The 17,039-nt window shown below is 42.1% G+C and overlaps 1 long non-coding RNA gene across 1 annotated transcript; it reads right to left on the bottom strand.

Moving 5' to 3' along the window:
- Positions 1 to 3,773: 3,773 nt before the first annotated feature.
- LOC115651363 lies at positions 3,774 to 11,219 on the bottom strand. The gene is made up of 2 exons (XR_004000338.1): positions 11,178 to 11,219; positions 3,774 to 5,367 (listed from the first exon to the last, which is right to left on the bottom strand). It is a non-coding gene; the product is annotated as an uncharacterized LOC115651363 (long non-coding RNA).
- Positions 11,220 to 17,039: the final 5,820 nt, after the last annotated feature.

Raw genomic sequence — 17,039 nt, 5'->3', positions numbered from 1 at the left:
GTACACAAGCTTTCAACTCATGTTACCAGATCTTTAAGGAAAGCTTGGAATAGAGGCTTCCTCAAGCTTCTGGACTCATCTAGTGTTTGCACACACGAAGACCCCAATGATCTGAGACAAATTAGCCTCTGGAATGTTTTTGTTTTCAGAGATGTGCTCTGAAATGACAATGTTTACCACACATCTGGAAAAAGTGTGTGTAGGTTAGGGACAGGGGATGGGAAAACCTTGGGAAAATAAAACATGAAAAGGAGCAGATTGGGTGGGAAAAGTGGTGTTTAAAATAGGAAGAGGTGAAAAGGGGACTACAACAAAGATAAAAGCTGCAAAGATATTTCCAAGAGTAGCATTTTCTTCTGGGGGTTGCAGATTCTTGGCTTGACACAGCATCACATTCCAAGATAGTGGATTAAAAGCCAGACTGGTTTGGCGTTTCATAAGAAACTGAAACTGAAGGAGGGCTAGGAGGTGGGGGAGAACAGGTTCCTAGAAATTCTACACATTTTTTTTAAAGCAGCATATTTTGCTTTCAGAGGAATCATCTGTAAAATTAAGACACACAGGGCGAGATTCTTTGCTGTGCCTCTAAAGGATGTAAAACAGAATTCACAGCCCAAGGGGAGTGGGGTTCTAAGATATTTTAAAGCCTTCCCCTCTTGTGCTATTATAAGGGCTGGAACAATCACTAGTGTAACTTAAACAGCCCTGGTGGCCCAGTTATGGCAACCTCCCCAGCCTGTTCTATGGGTTGCAGCACTGCCCAGATCCACCACAGCATTGCTTGCTACAGCCCTGTCTCTCCCATGACCCTCCTAGCCCTGTCCCCACACTGGACACACTTCCTATGCTAGAGTCTGTCTCTACAGTACTTATGATGGGGTAATCCTTCCCCACTGGACCTGGTTTTCTGAGAGGCCCTTTACTTTGCTTCAGAGCTTTACTTAGTGTAAAGAAGCCAGATTGGCATCAGGATCTCACCTGCTTCTCTCACAAAGGCTCTAATCCTGCAACTGGTTCTACATGGGCCAGCATCTATGCCCACATGGGACTGGTTGCAGAATTGGTACTTGTATGAATTCAACTATAATTAGAGATGGTCAAAAGTTTTCAGAAAAATAGTTTATTCAGAAAAAAAACAAATGTAGTTTTAGGGAACCCAAAAGAATTTGCCAGTTTGACCTGATTAGTTTGGTTTTGGAAAAGGTTTTACAGGCTAGTTTCAGAAAACTGTGTGTGTTCCTGATAACCTTTAGGCTAGCGTTTCCGGCACTTACCTAGGATGCAGGAGATGCATTTTTGAAGTCCTACATTGGAACAGGGACTTGAATTCAGATTCCCTCTCTCCTTGGTAAGCAGTCAGACAACAAGGCTATAGAATATTCTTATCTCAATCTTTCCTGTTGATGTTCCATTTTGTATAAATACTTCAAAATTCACTGGGCCAAAGAGAGAGCGAGTGAGACTAACTCTATAGTCACCTAAGGTGTAGTTTGTAGGAGATATGGATTCAAATGTTAACTCTGCCTGATTCAGAGGAGGGATTGGAATCCCTGGCTTCAACCTGCCAGGTGCCAGAATCATAGGACTATAGAGTGGCTTTTGCTTTTGCTTGTCCAATGAATATTTCTGTATTTGTACAAAGTGGAACAGCTTCAATAGGAAAGCTTACTGGCAGAATAGCCTGGTGGATATGAAGCTCCATTGGTAGGTGGAGACTCTGAGCTTGAGTCACTACTCTAATGAACACTGAAATATTTCTACAACAACTTCAACAGGAACAACTGAGAGCAACCCTCCCCGGAATAACCTAGTGTTAGGAGGCATACCCTGGACAAGGAAGATCTGAGTTTAAGTCCCTGGTTCAGACTGGGGATTCAGACATGGGCGTCTCTGGGAAAATGTCTTAACCAGTGTGCTAAAGATTATAAGGGAAACCTACCCTTGTAGTTTTCTGATGATGACCAGATTTTGATGAAAAATTGAGAACTCAATGTTTTGTTTTCAGTTTGCTGGCTGACCTGAAAAGTAAATGATTTGCTTAGCTCTAACTATATCTTCTATATATCCAAAGACCAGTGAGATAAAGAGAGTGTAAGCAGCACGGTAAGCTTCCCCTACACCTCAATGGGAAGGAAAAAGTATGCTAATAACATATAAAGACAACAAAAATCTGGTAGGTCAAATTATTAAGAGTCATAAAGCTCAGGGAATTACGCCACTATTTACTAATATATAGATTTTATTCTACTTTAAATAAACCAGACAGATCAATAAAAAAAAAATTGAAAGTAAGGCAAAGGTTGAAAAAACAGATTTATTTTCTAACAATTATGTCTGACATTATCAATACATGAAAGAAATCTGAACCTGACTCTAAGTCTTTTGGATATTCTCAAAATATAGTTCCATCAGTTCTGCAGAATAATCAAAATCCATGATTAAAAGAACAATTAGATGTTCCAATGGTTTATCACCCTCACTGTTAAAAAAATGTGCCTTACTTCACTATGAAATTGTATGTCTTTAAAATCCAGCCTACAATTCTTATTATGCCTTTCTGTTCTAGACTGAAAAGCCTTTTAGTTTCCCATATTTTTTCCCCACAAAGATATTTAGTCATTTGGCCAGAAAACAAGGACAACACTGACACTATACCCCAGTAATAGGGCATTTGAGGAGACCTAGGTTTAAATTGCTACTACAATGAGTGTTTATATATAGTGGAACAACTCCAACAGGAAAGACTAACCCCAGAATACCCACTGATGAGGGCACTCAATAGGCTGTGGGTTCAAGTTACTGCTCAAACTCAGGCAGAGCCAGGTTTTGAATCTGCAGGTCTTATATCCCACCTGAATGATCTAACTACCAGCTTCTTTGAAGGTGAGGAGTTCAGTTACTAGGGTACAGGCTACCTATGCAGCTGGCCTGGCTTAGGTGATTAACTCTAGGACGCAGTTCACGGATGAAGATCCTGAGTAGAGAGAGGTGCCCACCACTTGGTCTCTTAGTCAGGAACCTAGAGGCCCAGATCAATGAGAGTGAAGGGCCTAAATATTTAGGCTCCAACCCTACCTCTGCATTTCACTCCTGGATGGCATGGTCAGCTCCCTGCTCATCTGAGGATTTCTTCCTTGGACATATAACTCTCCCCATGCATTGTATGGGGACCCTGGGTGCCTAAATCAGGGCAACAGGGCACCTAGGGGCTTAGCATTGCAGCAGTAAGTGGAGGAATACCTAATTACCTATGTGGATCTGGGCATCTCTTGTTAACTAGACAAGGTGGCTTTCTTTAGAAGTTCTTTGCTTTAATAGTTAATTGTAATGTTCTTGGACAAGCATGACTTTTTTACTCTGGAAGATCTTGTACCTCTTTCTAAGTTTTCCTCTTATCGGTGCTTACCAATGTCATGCTGTCTGCCATGGCTCACAACTGTGTGTGAGTATCTACCTCAGAGCAGACCATCAGAAAACAGGGCAGACACAAAAGCTGATCCCGTGTTCTACCATTAGATTTAATCAAATATGAACTCCTGGATCACTATAACAATCTTACCATGGAGGCACAGTCAGTTACCTTAGACTTTCCAATCTATCTTGCCACCCAGACAAACTGGACTTTGTGATAAAAGGTCACTTAAATCAAAATCAAAACAAAAAATCAGACCACACTAGATTGCTCTTCAGTACCAAGAGACCAATCACTTACACCAGATCAGTTGGTATTACAGATCTCACATCAAATACAATGCTGGCAGCAAATTCTATAGTAAACTAAATAAAGGTTTATTAGCTAAGAAAAGGAAATGAGAGTTATTGAGAGGTTAAAGCTAGTAAAATATATTAAGAAGTAAGTCATGGTTTGTAATTCCAAATGTTGGTTGTGATGTAATGAACTGCCAATTTCCCAAAAGTCTTTTCAGGGTACCCAGATTGTGTTTTGGGATCTCCGCTTTGCATCTGGTACACTTGCCCGTAAGAGTCCAAACTGTCCAGAGATGAAAGATCTTTCCTTGAGTCCATATTTATATCTTCTTCTGACAGAAAACAAGCTGACAGTGTCTCTTTTCACGTAGACTTTTCCTCTGATTATGGTGAGTAAGGAATCTTTGGTCTCTGGTCATCACACATGATGGCCATTTGCTTTGAAATTAGCACTTTTCTGTTAAAGTCTTTCATTTGCATCCCACAAGACTTCTTTGATGGGTTATTTAATTACAGGGGTATACACAATGTAAATGTGTGTACTGCATTATAACAGAATACAGATAAGTGAAAACAATACAAGCAATGTCCCATTAGTTTTATGAAATCTAAACACCAAAGATACTCTTCTACATTCAACAATCACTTTGATGTATACTAACAGACAAGTGAATTGGCCTGAATACCTTTGGCATGATCTGATCAACCAGCATCAAAACCATTACTTCCCTTTGGTTGTAATAAACATTCTTATTAAAATACCCAGAATATAGAATTCAAAATCCTTAGAATAACTTCCCTGGATTCTTGATCAGGGATAAATAATTCATAATGAACAACATACAATTTCACACCTTATTATGATAAATTAAAAGAATATGAGGTACAGATTTCAGATATAATTTCATACTGACTATGATGCAAAAGACAGGAAAGCCTCCAAGCTTGTAGCTTTCAAAATTAATTTTAGTTTAGAGACTTGTGTTTCTGTGGAGAGCAGGAGTGTGTTTGTCATTAAGCAGGTGTAATGGCTGATGGCCCATCTAGTTCTGTCATTAATCAATACATGCAAGTATTTGAAAAACTTCTCTTTAGGAACATGACTTAGGTAACTACAGTATGTGACAGATACTTCCAGACAATTGCTTTGTATGCACCTTGTTAACTCATCAAATCATGTCATTATTCAAATAAACAGTTCCTGAAGCTCAGACAAGAACATACCAGAACTGCAAAATTTCTAGAGATTGCTTAACTTAGATTTGCTTCTCACTTTTATATTCAAATTATATATAATTATATATCTATCCAGGAAGGCTTCAGATGAAATCTAAGTTCATTACCATCTTTCATCTACTTAAGTAACCCTTTTGTATTACAAAAGCAAACATGGGCTTGATTAACATTATTTTCTGAGATGAGTCCTTTTGCTTTCACTTGAATGCAAGAACAATTAAGTATAGTTCAGTTAGCTAGTCAGAATGATTGTCTCAGAGCAGCGCAAAATATAATTCCGGGGAGCAGGGTGGGGAGCCAAGAAAGAAAAGGGGCTTAAAGCTGCTTTTGATTTGTCCAATTCTCGGCCATCCAGGTGCAGGTGTGTTCCATAGAGTACCGTATATACTTGATCATAAGCTGGTTCATTTGTAAGCTGACCTCCTGCAAGATGTATAAGTAAAAATGGAAAAATGTTTATAATCCGTTCATAAATCGACCCTATAATTCAGGGATCAGCAAACTTTGGCTTCCAGGCCATCAGGATAAGCTGCTGGTGGGCTGAGATGGTATGTTTACCTCGAGCATCCACAGGGACGGAGGTTAACCTAAGTTAGCAAAGTGTCCCGGCATACCAGCTGCTTATCCTGACTGGCCGGGACAGCAACTGATGGGGAAATTTGGGGGGGGAAGAAGCTGGGCGTCAGGGGAGTAAACCCTGTGACCACCCCCCACATGACCCCACCCTTAGCCCAGGACCCCCACACTCTCCCCATCCCATCTCTTTCCATCTTATCTGGAGAGGGCCAGGGGAGGATATCTCTAGTCTGGCTGGAGCGGCTCGGCTGTAGCATGTTCCAATGCTCAGGGCCAGGCAGCACAGCTGCAGCATGCTCTGGTGGGCTGGGCAGCACGGCCACGACCTGCTCTGGGGGGCGGGGCCGAGTGGCATGGCTGCAGCCTGCCAGCCCCAGACCTGCAGCTGCTTTAGAGGCTTAGGGGAAAGCAGCGTGGCCAGAAGTGGAGAGACTCCAGCCCTGCCTCTTCCCTTCTGGCGGTGCTGCCTCTCCTTTTTCCCTCTGTTGGAGGGAGGGGCTGTGTCCCACCTCTCCCTCTCTATATTCGTTCATAAGCCGACCCCCTTCTCTGATGCTTCCCTTCTTTTACTAAAAAAAATTGGCTTATGAGCGAGTAGATACGGTAAGTTAGGGCAACCTGAAAGCTGCTGTAGTTTGTACCATACGTAAAATGCCGTTATGGACCAAGCTGCCAGCTGGCAATTATCAGGGTATAGGGATGCTCAGCAACACTACTTTTTCCCCTTGCCACAACTCTTACTCCAGCCACAGGCACAGAGGTTGTCCTATGCTATTCAGGCTCAGTGCCTCATAGTGTCAACCTACACTATGGTATCCTCCTCTAGTTAAGTATTCCATTCATGGGGAGGGATAGTTCAGTGGTTTGAGCATTAGCCTACTAAATCTAGGGCTGTGTAAGTTCAGTCCTTGAGGGGGCTAGTTGGGGATTGGTCTTGCTTTGACCAGGGGGTTGAACTAGATGACCTTCTGAGGTCCCTTCCAATTCTATGCAGCATAAACTTGCTAAGGTTTAAGGCTAACATATTTACAGGTGTATGGTACAAAAGGAAAGACAAATTTAGCAATAAGATACTTCTTTATTGTTTATGGATTAATAATGCAAGTTTACTATATAATATAATACAATGGTTGCATATCTTTATTAAGGTTAGTTGTCCACATTACCCATTGATTATATGTTTCTACCCTGATCTAGAGTGTCCATCATTATGGGTGAGAAAATAGTTCATGCAAGCCTTGGCCTTATTGGTGGAACTACCAATAAAAGTCTCTACTTCTGCCAAATGGATATTTGATTTTGTGTGGAGACAATTTGTGTAGGATCTGGACCAGGGACTCTAACTTGTTACACATAAATTGCTATGCAGCCATCAGATAAGGACTGTTAGGCATTTCTAACTTAGGCTGAATTTGAGCTGGCAGCCTAGAACTGAAAGCCCCTGTATCCTCTTAATCATGCAACTGTTTCCCAGAAACCCATTCCAACCAGAAGGAAATTTTCAATCCATTTTATCCAAAAAGGTGCCAGATATTTTTGCTTCCAAATTATGTTAATCTTTGTAAAATAAAAAACAAAGCCAAACATAGAAATGTCAGTGTTTAAAAAAAAATATTGCATCATATAGAGATCTCATATACTACATTCCTCATTTCTATGAGGTGATTAGTAAGAACATCTGCCTATGATCTTTCAGTTTTGGCCTAAAGGATTATCATTAACTGCTTGTCTCAGAAGCCTACCTTGTACTTTTATAAACTGTTTTACTTCAAACAAGAGTATCAAGTAAATATTTCTGGTTAATCTCCTTTCTGTTTTGTCTTCCCATTCACTCTACTACAGACAAGTACAAAGGATGATTCATTCCATTCTCTAGCTGAACATGCACAAGCATGGTATATGCCTGTAGCTGATTTCAATTTTCTTTTAACTTTGGTATTAGTTACAGGCACAGCAGTTTTTGGAATGAAGTTGTTAATTTATCCTGTATGTTTGATAATGGGGTCCATATCCTCAGTCCCACTCTGTCTCCTTCCCATTGCTCAGGAAGTGCAGATGGGATAGAAAGCTATCATACACAATCAGCTGAGGATTTCCCTTGTATGGAGGAATGCTTGAGTTGTGTAAAGCTAGTGTAGCCACCTCTATGCCATTTGTTGCTTGCTCCGGTATACTAGTCATGCTTAGAGTCAGGCCAGACTATGTTGCACTTCAGTAAGTCTGGACCAGTGGCACAGTCCCTTGGGGACATTATTGATACAAGTTAGTACACCCGTGAGGCTGCTCTAACTTACTCCAGGGGCTGAATCAGCCTGCAGCTACTCCCAAGTTTAGTGGGTAATCGGAATGAAAAGGCAATAAATGGCTTTTTTTATTAAAGCTAATTGGAGAACAAAAATTCCATTTTACAAAGATGTGAAATTTCAAAAATGATTTTGGTTCTGCTGCAGAATGGAACCAAACCTTTCACTAAATTGTATCAAAACCTCTGTTTTCAAATCAGAAAGGTCATGATTTTCAATTTCTCTCGCTCTCACACACAGTCTCATATCAGAAGTGCCTGAACATCGGACAGCTCTGGATTGCAGAAACCTTCACAGTGAAAACTTTGTCAGAATTGATATCTCTCTACAAAATATTTCATCTCTGGCAACTTATTTTGACAAAAATATATTTCATGAAAAATATTCCAGCTACTTCTCCCATTTATGTCCCCCATCCACAGGTGTGCCAAATGCAGCTCCAGCACACAGGAAAATCTGGCCTTTTTAGTGCCGTGACTGCATGGGACATATACAACCTTTTGAGTATATGATCAAGAATAACTGTTGGGTGCTGTGGTTTTATGCGTCCTCCACTTTCACTGTACTAACAAGAAACCATCCTTTTCTGACTTACACCAATTTTACACTGGGTAACTCCATTGACTTCAAGGGAGTTTCTTCTCATTTAAACCAGTGTTAAGAAGAGCAGAATCAGGCACTCTTGATTCTAGTATCTTGATATTCAGAAGTGCTGAACATCCACAAATTCAGTATGAGCAGCAGGATTATTATTTACCTATGAGTGGCAATTCTTGCTCTTCTGCGCAGGACAAAACTAAGATCTGGTCTACATTACAAATTTATATTGGTATAACCACATTGCACAGAGGTGTGAAAAATTCACACCCCTTGAGCAACATAGCTATACTGACCTAATCCCTGCGTAGACAGTGCTATGTCAATGGGAGAGCTTCTCCTGCCAACATCACTACTCTCTCTCGGGGAGGTATATTAACTTTTTATACGACATTGACAGTCCTCATTAAAGTCCTACAGCAGCATTTTAAGTGTTGATTTGCCCTAATTTCCAAATCAAGGGTCAGAAAGTAATTTTCTCCTGGGGCACAAAGCAGAGATCTTGAAACTGTCACCTTCTTCTAGAGCACTAATTGAGACTCAATCATTAGCATTAAAGTGGGCATCCAATTTGCTAACTACACAGTTAATGTCTTATGATTTTAGGAGTCATAGGAGGCAATTGAGAAATCTCAGTCCTGTCTGTCTTTTCCTATAATCATCTTTCAAGGCCTCTGTATCTTTTCTTTGCTGAGAAAATACAGCCCCTGCCCATCCATATGATATTAAAAGCAAAATTCAGACTTCTCCCTTTGAGGAAGAAAGCTCAAGTGCAAATGTTTCCCTGCAGGTCATCTCCGTAAAGCTTAGTTTATTTAAACAGCTCTGTATCAAAGTTTAAAAGAATTAACAGGCTCTTCTTTTGTGAGCAATGAGCCATTTTAAAGAACAAGTCCCAAAATGTCATAACATTTCATATTTAATCTACACAAGTACAGATGAACTACTGGGCTATAGGGGGAAAGTGTTGTGTGATGTTTCCAACCTTTCTTCATTTATACTGAACAATTGCACTCATAATGTTTTTTTTTTCCTACCCTATTTTTTTGAACAATTAATTCCCACTGGGTACAGCTTTACTGTAGTCAAGACACATCTGAGTTGTCTCTACACTACCAGTTTCATTGCCACTACCACCAATAGACCTGCACTCATTTAGAAATAAAGGTCCAAAAAATCCTAATCCAGATAAAGTCACTGGTAATTTAAAGAAACATCCGATCTCCCAGTGACTTCACTGCTACAGGTGATATTGTATGAGATCACCCCTCGAACTTATAGATGTGGTTATGAGAATGTATCTCATGTTTTCCCTTAAAATTAACAGGACATTATCACTGTTAAGGATTAAAAGAAGATCTTTTTCAGCATTTTAGTTTCAATATGCTTAGCACATCTAATTGTCTTGCACTCTTACAAGACCAAAGCAAGCAATAGCATTGTAGTACATCACATACCTCCAATCACAGATACAGCTACAATGGTTTGTTTTTTTTTTAAAAGGGTGAGATGTATTATATAAGCTACAATGAATCTTTATAATGCCAGCAAGCCGTTCTGGTATATTGGATCCCCACACATCACCACTGTACCTTAACTACACCTATAATATTTCTCTTTTGGTTTAGGGTTTGAAGTTCATTTTGGAGGCCCACATTGTCCTGTACCAATAGAGCTGGTCCAGTTTCCCTCCCACCCCCCATGGAAATTTGCATTTTTCTCTAAATTTTCCACAGATATTTTGAAAACTGAAATATTTTGTCCAAAAATGGGATGTGTGCCTCATGGGAGTTGAAGTTTGTTCCTTGCCTGCCCATTCTCTTCTATGAGCTAAGAGCTCCAACTGGACTACATCTCCCATAATGCATCCTAGTCTCTCCTTTTGGTGAGGGAAGTATGCAACAGCCTGTCCCTGTTCATGGTGCATTATGGGAGATGTAGTCCAGCTGGAGATCCTGGTTCTTAGAGAAGAATAAGGACACGAGGAGCAAACTACAAGTATCAGGATACATTACAGCTCACATTTTTGGTTAAAATTTTTTTTGTTTGTTTTTGGCTGAAATCTTTCAATAAGAAAATGAAATTTGCAGTGGAAAGGGGAAAAAACATTTTATTAAAAACTCAGTTTTCCATCAAAACTAATTTTCAATGGAAAAGATTTGACCAGCCCTAGTACAAACTTTCTCTTGCTGTCCATAGATCTTATTACCTAGCAAACTGAAACTGTATCATGTGAAACCATTTTGTTTCTCCTTCAATGTGCACCTGTCCCAAAATCTGGACATAGCCTCCCCGTCAAAGGGTGCTCATTCAGTAAGAAGATCCCCTTTCACTTACTTCATGTCATAGAATTGTTGCCAACAAACCACATGCCTCAGATAAAGTGGCAGAGATTCCAGCTGAATGGGTACGTCATCTTTAGTGCCTGGCTAATAATTGTTTGTACTGTTTGATAGTGCTGAAAGCTTAAATTCATAACATTGCTAGACACTAAAAATCATGGACTTAATAGCAATGCCGATTTTATGTCTTATAACAACAATATGTAACCAGGGCCGTCCTTAGGCATAGGCAGAATAGGCAGCCGCAGTAGGGCCTCACTTTGCCTGGGGGCATCACTCTGCAGGCAGCCCAGACAGTGTAGAAGCAGGGCTGCTAGGTCCTAGAGAGAGCCGAATGCAGCACAGTCTGAGGAATGGGATTGGCTGCAGGGGTCTCTGGGAAGGGGAGGAGGTAGGGGTTGGGGAAGGAGCTCACCTGTGAGTGTGACTCTTTCCCCCTGGCTGAAGTGAGGCAGGTTCTGTGGCTCTGGAACCAGTATCCTTTGTTGTTCCCCATAACATCCATTCTTCTCCCCCCCGCCCCACGGAGCACCCCCTCCTTTCTCCCTCCTCCCCAGGAGCACCCCTCTCTCTCTCCTCCCTCCGCTCCGTCAGGGCTGGGTTGGGTGAGGTGCTGGGGGATAGGTGGGGACGGAAGGCTGGCTGGCTGCCTGCTGAGGAATGAAAGTGAAGGTAACTCACTTTCTCGGCAGGCAGCCAGAATTGGAATGTCACACAGGGCTTGGCTGGGGTTAGCCAGATGTGTGAAAAATCAGGATAGGGGATTGGGGTACAGTGATCAGATATCCCTATTTTATAGGGACAGTACCAATTTTGGGGTCTTTTTCTTATATAGGCTCCTTTTACCCTCCCCCATCCCTGTCCTGATTTTTCACACTTTCTGTCTGGTCACTGTAGGTGGGGGTAATTGGTGCCTATATAAGACAAAGCCCCAAATATCAGGACTGGCCCTATAAAATCAGGACATCTGGATCTGGCCACCCTAGCTGGGGAGCGCCTCTCCCCCAGGCTGGCAGCTGCCAGCGATCCATCTCATCCGGGGGGAGCTGCATAGGGCAGGATGAGCTGCTGTGGCTCCATGGGTGCCCCGTCCCTGAGATCAGATGCTGTGCTAACTTAACCATGGTCCATAAGGCTGGTGGTCGTGCTCATTGGCATGTGATTGGACCTGAGGGTTTGCTGCTGCTGTTGCCACTCTGCACCCCAAGAGGTGGATTTTGGGGTCCTGCAGTTTTCCACCTATCTCCTCCTCTACTGCAGCTGTGGGACCAGCAGGCTGGGGGGTGAGCCAAGCATGAAAGCAGTACTGTGTTGCCATTTAGATTGTCATTTAACAACTGTTTGCCGAAAATTCTTGCTAACAATCCTGAATCCAATTTCAATATTTTTTTTTAAATCAATATCTTAGCCAAAAACAGAAAATTAAGTTTTTGACAATTATTAGTGACAGGTTTGGTTTGAGGCAGGGAGTGGGCCAGTTTTCATCAGAGAAACAAAAAATGTTGACTGACTTTCCTATAGCCTGTTACTCCTGATAAGAGCCCTCCAACAACTGTAATATGCTCATCTCCTTACTAGTGTATAAAGCAGGTGTCGGCAACCTATGGGACACGTGTCAAAGGTGGCAGGTGAGCTGATTTTTGATGGTATGCAGCAGCAGGCTGAGCGGCTCAGCCCATCACTGCTCTGGGGTTCCGGCTGCTGCCCTATTGCCAGCTGGGATACCAGCCATCGGCCCCACTCAGCACCTGCTGCTGGCCTGGGGACCCCCAAGGAACCCCAGGCTGGCAGTGGGCTGAGCAGGCCAGCTGAACCACTCAACCTGCTGTCAGCCTGGAGTTCCATTCACTCAGCCGGCAGAGGGCTGAGTGGGCTGGTGGCGGGCTGAGCAGGGCCGGGGGGGGGAGTGGCTCAGTCTGCTGCCAGTCTGGGGTGCCAGCAGCACTCAGCCTACTGCTACTCCGGGGTTCCGGCTGCCGGCCCCTTGCCAGTCAGGAGCTCAGCCGCCAGCCCCACTCTGCCTCCTGCCAGCCTGGGTGAGCAGAATCCCAGGCTGGTAGCGGGCTGAGGGGAGGTTGGCAGCCGGGATCCTGGCTGGCAGGAGTTGGTGGTCAGAACCCCAGACCAGCAGCGGGCTGAGCAGGGCCTGGGATCCATGTCTAGGGTTCCAGCCACCAGCCCGCTGCCGGTTTGGGGTTTCATTTACTCAGCTGGCAGTGGCTTGAGCAGGACCAGTGGCCAAGACCTCAGATAATAACAATAGTTTATTTATATAATATAGACATAGAGAGAAACCTTCCACAAACATTAAAATGTATTACTGGCACGAGAAACCTTAAATTACAGTGAACTTGGCACACCACTTCTGAAAGGTTGCCGACCCCTGGTATAGAGTGACCATATGTTGTACTAAGATTCTCCTGCTTTTTTTTCCCCTGTGAGTCAGTATAACTTTTGCCAGCCCAGAAGTTGGGCAGCCAATGTTGTACGTTTTCACAATGTTTTCTCCAACTTTCATAAAGTAAATACATAGTTAATATGAGTTAAAAAGGCCAGGGACACTTCTTTGTGAAGAATCTGTACAGCAGATCATGCCCATAGATGATCCAGAAAAGAAATTTGAGGTTGAATTTTTTAATGTTGTGATGGATAAAGCAATATCTGCTGTTGATGAAAGGTTTAATACCTTGCAAGTACACCATGAACAGTTTGGATTTTTGTATGACATAACTAAATTCAACGAAATAGGAAAACAAGAGCAACTAATGACAAAGTGCAAGAACCTAGAGAGCCTCTTGAAGCACGGTGATAGTTTTGATTTAAATGGACTTGAACTGTACGAAGAATTGAGTACATTGTCATCAATGTTGCCACATGCAAAATCGGTGATGGACATTGTACAGTTTATTCATACCCGCAAATTTGTTGACATATATCCTAATGTGTACATTGCCACTCGTATTCTACTGACAATTCCTGTAACAGTAGCATCAGGAGAACGGAGTTTCTCAAAACTAAAGCTCATTAAAAACTATCTCCGCTCTACAATGAGTCAGGAACGGTTAACTGGTCTTGCTATTCTTGCAATCGAACAAGACACAACTTTGTCTTTGTCATACGATGACATTATTACTGATTTTGCAGCCAGAAAAGCCAGAAAGATTGCTTTTAATTAAAAACAAATCTTTGTTTCAATACCTCTTCATATAAATTTCCAATAAAATTTTGATAAATTAAAAAATATATATTATTTGCATCATTCTGTCATATCAGAATTTTTTCTATAGTGCTGCTTCTTTAGTGCTAGTCCATCAGCATTACAGTGTGCTTAATTAAGTTAAACTGGTTTTAATAACATGAATGTGGCAAGTTTTCCAATACTGTAAGCTTATGTTTGTGTTGCTAAGAGCAGATCAGGCACAGGGGCACCAGTTTAATAATCTCGCCTAGGGCACCATAAATCCTAAGGCCTGCCCTGTATGTAACCCACTAACCCTCTATCCTATGACTAGAGAGGTGTAAATTGTACACTTCATCTTGAATAGTCTCTTGCAATATGGTTAACTCCTTATGCTTAACAATCTGTTCCACTTTGTAAGTTAGCTGGGACAATCTGATTCACAGTCTTGAAGAGGAGCTCTGTGTAGCTCGAAAGCTTGTCTCTTTAGCCTGATTTACACTAGGAATCTACATTAGTATAGCTACATCTTCTCAGAGGTGTGAAAAATTCTTCTTTTGACCTAGCTGCTGCCTCTTGGGGAGATGGATTACTTAAACAGATAAGAGAACCCCTCTGGTCAGTGTAGGCAGTACCCACACCAAAGTGCTACAGTTTCTGTAGTATTCTGAGTGTAGATTGAGGCCAGGTCTACAATGCAAACTTATATCGATATAAATATATCACTCAGGGGTGTGGATTTTTCACACCCCTGAGGGACGTAGTTATACTGACTTAACCCCCAGCATAGACAGCACTATGTCAATGGGGGAGCTTCTCCTGTCGACATAGCGACCGGCTCTTGGGCAGATGGATCAATTATGCTGGTGGGAGAAGCTCTCCCACTGGCGTAATAACGCGCATAGGCACCACCTTTATGAGTTGCCGGGGGGTGCTTGACCCATGCTCTGCCCGAGGCCCCACCCTCACTCCACCCCTTCCCACAAGACCTCACGCCCCTTCCTGACCCCTCTCACGAGTGTGCTCAGCCCTCACTACCCCCTCTCCCTGCCCCAGAGCCTCCTGCCAGCTGGCAAACAGCTGATCAGTGGTGGGTGGGAAGTGCTGGGAGAGATGGGGAGAAGTTGATTGGTGGGGCTACCAGTAGGTGGGAGGGAGCAGCTGATCGGGAGATTGCTGGTGAGTGCTGAGCACCCAGTATTTTTTTTTCCATGGATGCTCCAGCCCTGGAACACCCAGAGATTCAGCACCTATGGTAGCATCTTCATTAAAACACCACAGAACACTGTATATGTAGACAAGCCCATAGACTTTAACCAGCAGAAGTTGGTCTAGTAAAAGATATTGCCTCACCCACCTTGTCTCACTAAAAAAGGGAAGGAGTAACTTAATGGTAGAAACAAGGTAGGAAAGATTTGTTTTTCACTTAAGATTTTAATAAAAGCTGGAGGGTTAACGAAGGGGGAGAAGTCCAGGGAGGTTTCTCCAGATGGTAGAATCTTCAGAGGAGGAAACTATGGTACTAATAATGGCAATATTACCAGCCTCAAATGTTCAAAAATCATGAGCCAGTTCCCCTCCCTGCAAAATCATGGGTTGGTTTAAAGGTATGAAATTTATATTATAATTATGCACAAACACACACACTTAAGGGGTATCAATAAATGGAAGTCAAATTAAAAGAATAATATATGTATTGTATTCTTTCTATTTGATTTCCAGCCATAGAGCTTTCAAAAATACACTGGGGTCCCACTTTCACACTTTTCTCTGCAACCATGAGGGCTAGAAATATACTTTGGCCTTGACTACACAGCCAATTTACAGTGCTGCAACTTTCTTGCTCGGGGTATTAAAAACACCACCTTGAATGCTGCAAGTTTCACTACTGTAAAGCGCCAGTGGAGACAGTGCACCAGCCACACTCCCAGTGCTGGTAGCTACTCCCCTTGGGGAGGTGGATTTTTTTATAGTGCTGGGCTCTCTCCCACCACTGGTGCCGCGACTACACAGCCACGTTAAAGCGCAGCCATGGCAGTGCTTTAATGTTGGTAGTGAAGACATACCCTTTATGTAAAATTAAAGTTGAAATTCTCACATAGTCACTTGAATCCAGGCAGGGGGGCTTTAAGGAAATCACCTATTATCATGAGACTTGTTATAAAATCTTGAGCATGGACACCACCACAATGGTGACAATGCAGTCAGGTACACAGTTGAGGCTGGTACTCAGTTAATGGAGGGAAATTGGGGTAGACGGAGATGGGGCCTATAAGATAGGCTTGTAGGTAGATATGATTTAAAAACAATGAACGGAATATGACAAAGACATACCTGATTTTGAAGTGACTGGAATAGTGAAGAATTAATCTTGTCAAGAACATCTTCACAACTTTCCTGATCTTATTCTACACTCTGTACTCACAATACACTTGTGCCAACAAGAAGAGGTGATAAACTTGTTTTATTGCCCTACAGAGGTGCTATTGTGTCCAGTTAGTTTGGTGCTACAATCGTCTCTAATTGGCTGTGAAATGCACATCATAGTTAATTACACTTTACACCACTATGGAGGCTGGAAATAATTAAGAGTGTTTTCATTATTCAACTGGCCTAGAAGAAGAACATGCATTTCAAGCCCTAATCCTGAGAGTTTTGTTCATATGATGGAAATTAGATAGATGGGAAACTTTGCAAATGCCTCAGTCTGTATAAGGAATATACAGTAATATTCCTCAGTCAAAACAGTGAGATACAGGAGTCCATGAAATGTATGCTTATTCCTGGAAGGAAGAAAATGTATAGAGAAAAAGGCAATGTGACTGTATGACTAATGCAATAATCTGATGATGATGATAATAGTAATAATTAATGAGCACTTAGCACTGACAACTGTATATAGCACTTGGAGACAATGGGAACTGCAGCTGCACAGAACCTTTGAAAAGCAAGCCAATAGGGCTTTACATGTTCAAATTTGTTCAGTAATTAAAATTCACTAACTAATTTCCATTAAAAAAAAATCATACCGTGAGATCTTAACATGAGAATGACCTTCTTAGGCAAGATTCTTGTCTTAAGCGTCCATCCCAAAGCATC

The sequence above is a fragment of the Gopherus evgoodei genome, chromosome 4 (genome assembly GCF_007399415.2).
Source record: "Gopherus evgoodei ecotype Sinaloan lineage chromosome 4, rGopEvg1_v1.p, whole genome shotgun sequence".
Classification (NCBI taxonomy): Eukaryota; Metazoa; Chordata; order Testudines; family Testudinidae; genus Gopherus; species Gopherus evgoodei.
This window is presented reverse-complemented; position numbering and strand designations above follow the sequence as displayed.